At 42.2% G+C, this 6,421-nt stretch overlaps 1 pseudogene; it reads right to left on the reverse strand.

The window, feature by feature from the left end:
- Nucleotides 1–4,971: 4,971 nt before the first annotated feature.
- LOC100600508 lies at nucleotides 4,972–5,502 on the reverse strand (annotated as a pseudogene).
- Nucleotides 5,503–6,421: the final 919 nt, after the last annotated feature.

Here is a 6,421-nt window from a genome sequence, read left to right on the forward strand (position 1 = left end):
CATTGATAAAGGGTTGTGATCTGTGAAATGGGGATATCGACATTTATTTAAGGAGAATGAGCTTTATTTGGGCAGATTTGGCTTTGAATTCTGTCTTAGAGATTGTGTGACGTTGTTATTTAATATCTGAGTCTCAAATTTCTCATCTGTAAACTGAATATAAAACATACTGAATGTCATACTTATATTACAAGATGTCCATGTTATTCTAATCAAGCCTTTTTAGTTTCTGTATTCTCTGATGTTTTGACTTCTGGGGTCTTGCTGATCCTGGAGAGACTCCCCCTCCCAGGGCTGGTCAGTTCCTAGTAGTAGTAAGGGACTCACCTACAAGTGTGCTTTTCGTATGCAAGCCACCAATCCAAAGCCCAAACCCCCGGTGACCCCCTTTATCTAGCTCTCACTTGCAGAGCCACTATCCCCCTGTGCTAATCACCCCAGGGGCAGATATTAAACAACTAGAAATAGCCACGATGCCTTAGAGCCCAGTGAAATTATTTAAAATGGGCAATACTACACCTGCTTGCCTGTCCTACATCTCCCCCTCACAACCCATAATAAAGTCTCTCACCCACATTTTCTTCTCATTCCCTCTGCTGCCGGACTGATCCTGGTGCTTCCCCATGTGGCCCTGCATGGCATGGTGTGACCTCTGCTCTTGAACTGTGAGTAACACACTCTCTACGTAATGGCAGTCATCTCCTGACCCATTTCCCTCACCATACCTGAATAATAATGAAACCTAATGTCTCAGCCTATTTGGGCTGCTATAACAAAATACTATAGACTGAGTGGCTTAAACAGTAAATATTTTTTTTCTCACACCTCTGGAGGTGGGGGAGTTCAAGGTCAAGGCACTGAAAAGCTCAGTGTCTGATGAGAACCAGCTTCCTGGCTTATGGGCATCCAGCTTTTCTCTGTGGCTGAAAGAAGCCGAAGCACTCTCTGGGGTCTCTTTTATAATGGCACTAATCCATTCACAGGGCCTCCACCCTCGTGACATAGGTTGAACCCCCATGAATAGCCTCACCTCCGAACGTCATCACATTGGGGGTTAGGATTGTGATACATGCACTTGGAGGAGGCACACACATTCAGTCCACAACACTCATGATGTAAAAACACATGCCCCAATCTCTGGAACCTGTGAATGTTACCTTGTATGGCAAAAGGGACTTCACAGGTGTGAAGAAGACAAGAATCTGGAGATGGGGGATTATCTTGGGTTAGCCAGATGGGCCTGGTGTGATCAGGAGGATCCTTAGAAGGGGGAGGCAGGAGATCAGCATGAGTAGCACAGGAGGGTGAGGCCACGAGCCAAGAAATGCTGATGGCTTCTAGAAGCTGGAAGAGGCGGAATGAAATCTCCCTTGGAAACTTCAGAAGGAATCAACACTGCCAACACCTTAATGGTAGCCCTGTAAGGCCTATTTCTGACACTCTGACCTCCAGAACTGTAAGATAATAAATATGTGTTGTTTCGAGCCACTAAATGTGTGGTCATCTCTTACAGCAACAATAGGGAACTAATATAAGTTTCAACAAATTATGATTATTTTCACTATCAAGTACAATAATATTCAGAATGTGGAAACACTTTCGAAAAGTTAAAGTGTCGTGTGAAGATTATTATCATCAAAGTTGTTATTTGTTCTGCTTCCATTTGATTCAAGTCCAATGCTTCCAAACTTTGTATTTCAGTATTTTATTATTGTATCCATGAATACCAAAGCTACAATTGCATTATTTTTACCATTCCCAAGAAGATATATGTCTTAAGGGACAGTTGACTAGAGTCCTTGCCCCATAGGGATGTAGGTCACTGGCCCCCTACCACTCATGTGTCTGCGTCACATAAGAGACCCAACTACTTGATCTTGACTCTTGATTGAAGATTGAATAGAGTAATAAGAAGAGAGAGGAAAATGAGGTACCCAACAGCCAGTGGCAGAGACTGCAAGGAGTCCCCTAGTATCTGTTTTCCCCACAGTCTATGAAGATTTTTTACCTAGGCACATGGCCACTCAAATATGGACTACATTACTCAGACTGCCTTCCATGTTGGTGTGGTCACTTGACTAAGTTCCAGCCAATGAAATGGAAAGAGAACTGACAAATGCAACTTCAAAGAAATGTCCTTAAAGGGAAATCCTGTGTCCTGCTCCAGTTCTTACCTCATTCCTGCTGGCCTGATTGCTGATGTGACAGTTGACCCCACCCACAACATGGAATTCAAATGTCAAAGATGGCAAAGCAACAAAATAGAAGGATTTGGTTCCTGAAAATTGTGGAGTCCACATACCAGCAGTTCTGAATTGTCCATGGTTATGTGAAAATAAACACCTATCTTGCCTGAGTAGCTGTTTTTACTCATATGGTGGTGAGAAAGAACCAGTCATTTGCAGTCAGACCGAACTCTTACAACTACAAGACTTAGTACAGGAGTTCTCATGCAAGATAACTACTATTACAGATCCCTAGTAAAATAGAACTCCGGGAGAAAACATATAACATCTTTATCAAAAAGAGGGAAAGAGCATAAAAGAAATTTAATTGCAGTATAAATAAAAGCATGATTTTCAAATGTTAAGATGAGGATACATAAATTGACGTCAATGATTATAAGAATGAGACTTTATTCGTAGCTGGAAAATTCAAGTGGATAAGAATACATAAACCTAGAGGGAAAATTCAGGCTGGGGAATACTGAGAAAAAGCCTTGAGGATAGACTCAGGAGAGAAATATGTGATTACAGACCTACAATGTCTTCTGTGAAACCACTGAAGCCAGAAGAGTTTTGGAATTTAGATTTTTTCCAATTTCTAGAAATTATATTGCATGTTATATATATTACATACTGTGTATACGATATAACATCCCAAGCAGGATGTAGGATAGATCCGGAAATCAAACATTTTAGCTCTTCAGCAGCAAAACATATAGTCACACTAATATTTTTATGGCTAAAAATAGCTTCACATAAGTAAAGGGTATGTTTTTCCATCAAATATATTTGTGAGAAATTTATTTTTTAAAATAACAACAAAATAAAAACAAAAAACAAAATACTTGAGATAATGGATTATGAGCCTGTATTAGGATTTCCAGCAGAAGAAAAAAGATGCACATACGGGAAAGGTAATGATGAAGGAAGTAAGGGGAAATTATACCTGTTTGAAGAAAAGCTTGTTTGAAAGAGTTTAATACGTGGCCGGGTGCGGTGGCTCATGCCTGTAATCCCAGCACTTTGGGAAGCTCAGGTGGGCGGATCACTAGGTCAGGAGATCGAGACCATCCTGGCTAACACGGTGAAACCCCCACTCTACTAAAAATACAAAAAATTAGTCAGGTGTGGTGGCAGGGGCCTGTAGTCTCAGCTACTCGGGAAACTGAGGCAGGAGAATCACTTGAACACGGGAGGCAGAGGTTGCAGTGAGCCGAGATCACGCCACTGTACTCCAGCCTGGGTGACAGAGAGAGACTCTCTCTCAAAAAAAAAAAAAAAAAAGAAAGAAAAAAAAAGAAAAAGTTTAATACATTCCGTACTGGAGTGATCATATCCTAGATCATAACCCAGTTTTTAAAAATTCTTAATTACAAGGACAATTTTTTTTTTAAAGAAAACTTCTTGACCTTTTGAACAAGTTGCATACAAAGGGAAAAATTAGCTGACATTTGACTTCTTTTCTGCAACACTAAGAATCAGAGGGAATACTAGGAAACATTATAGAATACTGAAAGAAAAGGACTACAATCTAAGAATCTTATATGTAGCCAAGTTATCATTCTCTGTGACAGCGAAATAAAGGTATTTGCAGATATGCAAGGATTCAGGGACTACAGCACATAGACATAGAACCTAGGGATGTAACTGGGAAATGACTTGACTAAATAAAGCAATTTACCAAGACACCCACTTATGAACAGAATGAAGCAACAGGACTCAGATTTACCCTTCTACCTGAAACTGCTAAAAACAAAAAAAAAGACTAGACAAAATGTATATGACAATGGTTTTCAGATATTTAATATCAAGCATCACAGGCTAGTGTTCCCTGAGAGAATTGAGTCATATGATTCACCCAAGTTAGTGCCAGGCGAGAGTATCCAAGGCATAACATAGGGAGGGGAATCAGCAGTTTCCGTAAGTTAAGCAGACAGCTTGGGAATTGGAGGAGACCAAGACAGAGTTGGCAGGATAGAGTACTAGACAGGAGAGAGCTACACAAAGAGCACCAGAGATCTGCAGAGGGTGGCCCTGGAGACTTCAGTCGAATACTGATCAGCCCGCGCCTATGAGGAAACTAGCCAGCGCTGAAAAGGAACTGCCGAAAAGGAACAAAGGGAGCCAGGGGCCAGAACAGTTTGTATTCCCACCAGCCAATGTTGGAAAACCTTATAATTCATAGAGTAATTAGAAGGTTTAGCTTTCATATTGGGGAAGAATTAGCCCTGGAATAAAAGCTGTTCTGTTCTCCCTAAAAAAGCTTAAATCAGGCCTCAAAACAAACTGTTTCTTTTCTTTTTTTCAAGAGATCACTTTTTATTGTGATACACAGTTTACTGAAGAGAGGAACTGCTCTGATGATGAGCATCACAGAGTTTTAAGCAGATACTGGCAACGCCTGAGTCAGTAAAGCAGGCGGCAGTTACACAATTACAGCAGGACAGTACATACTAGTTTATAGAGGTATGTGTTTTTTGGCGGGTGGGGGGGGGCTTTCACATTTGTTGATTTTTATTGGCAATCTCTTTTTCAATACAATTTATGCCCTCATCCCCATTTCCAGTCTGATTATACAAGTGCTAAGTGGCAAAAAGGTCTGGAATAAATATATTTAAAAAAAAAAAGAGGCAAAGCTGTGAAACTAAGTTGCATGCAACAGGTTCTATGAGGGTGGGGGAAGTGTGTGAGAAATGAAACAGAGGAAGACAATGTGCTTGGAAGGTTTCAGTAAAGTTCTTTTCAGTCATCTTTGTCTTACTCCGTGTTTCAGGATGCTTGTGAACTCAGTGTAATTGAAATTCCCCTTTTTGTCAATAGGTGCTTCTCTGTACAGCTCATCCACTTCCTCATCTGTAAACTGGTCCCCCATGGTTGTCAGCAGCTCTCTCAGGTAATCTCCCTGAATGGTGCCTGTTGCTTCTTCATCAGAGCAAGCAAAAGCATTTCTGATGACATCTTCAGGATCTGTGCCATTTAACTTCTCACCAAACACGGTGAGGAACATAGTGAGCAGGAACACGGTGACATTAATGGGCCCTAGTGCCTCATTCTTCATGGCGTCAAGGCATGCATCAGTGGGATTCTTCCCTAGAGAAGCAAGCATACCGTGCAAATCTTCCTTGTTGATGAAACCATCTCTGTTCTGATCAATCATGTTGAAGGCCTCTTTGAACTCCTGAATCTGTGACTGGTCAAACGAGGCAAACACATTGGATGTTGCACACTGAGGGCGCTTCTTGGTGGTCTTGGTCTTTGCCTTTTTGCTCAACATGGTGGTTGTTTCATTCTGGCGCCAAATACCAGAACCGGAGCCACCCTGTGTGAGATGACGAGCGACGGCGAAGAGCGCGGGACTGTGGCCAGACAGTGGCGGCTATAGAGTTATGATTTAATACTGCATTTTAAATTTGCTGACATGTACGGTCTGTATGTTTTCATAAAATTTAACTTTTAATAGATTTGTGAATTTTGTGGTTGTGCTCACCACAACCTCCGCCTCCCGGGCTCAAGCAATTCTCCTGCCTCGGCCTCCCGAGCAGCTGGGACCACAGGCATCTGCCACCATTCCTGGCCAATTTTGTAATTCTACTAGAGATGGGGTTTCTCCATGTTGGTCAGGCTTGTCCAGAACTCCCAAGCTCAGGTGATCTGCCCGCCTCGGCCTCCCAAAGTGCTGGGACCGCAGGCATGAGCCACCATGCCCAGCCTGTGAATTCTTCAAGTTGTCACAAAGCTCCAAACAAATTTCCAATATATTTATTGAAAAAAAAAAAAATTGTGGCCAGGCACAGTGGCTGACTCCTGCAATCCCAGCACCCTGGGAGGCCGAGGTGGGCAGATCACGAGGTCAAGAGATCGAGACCATCCTGGCCAACAGGATGAAACCCCGTCTGTACCAAAAACACAAAAATTAGCCCGGCATGGTGGTGTGCGCCTGTAATCCCAGCCACTTGGGAGGCTGAGGCAGGAGAACCACCCAAACCCAGGAGGTGGAGGCTGCAGTGAGCCGAGACAACACCACTGCACTCCAGCCTGGCGACAGTGAGACTGTGTCTCAAAAAAAAAAAAAAAAATTTGCGTATACCTGTGCACTTCAAACTTATGTTGTTCAAGAGTCTAATGCATAATTTTTTCAGTAAACTCAATTAGTGGATTCCCCAAATTGAGAGATAAATCTTTTATGTAAATTCATG

The sequence above is a fragment of the Nomascus leucogenys genome, chromosome 7b, assembly GCF_006542625.1.
Source record: "Nomascus leucogenys isolate Asia chromosome 7b, Asia_NLE_v1, whole genome shotgun sequence".
NCBI lineage: Eukaryota > Metazoa > Chordata > Mammalia > Primates > Hylobatidae > Nomascus > Nomascus leucogenys.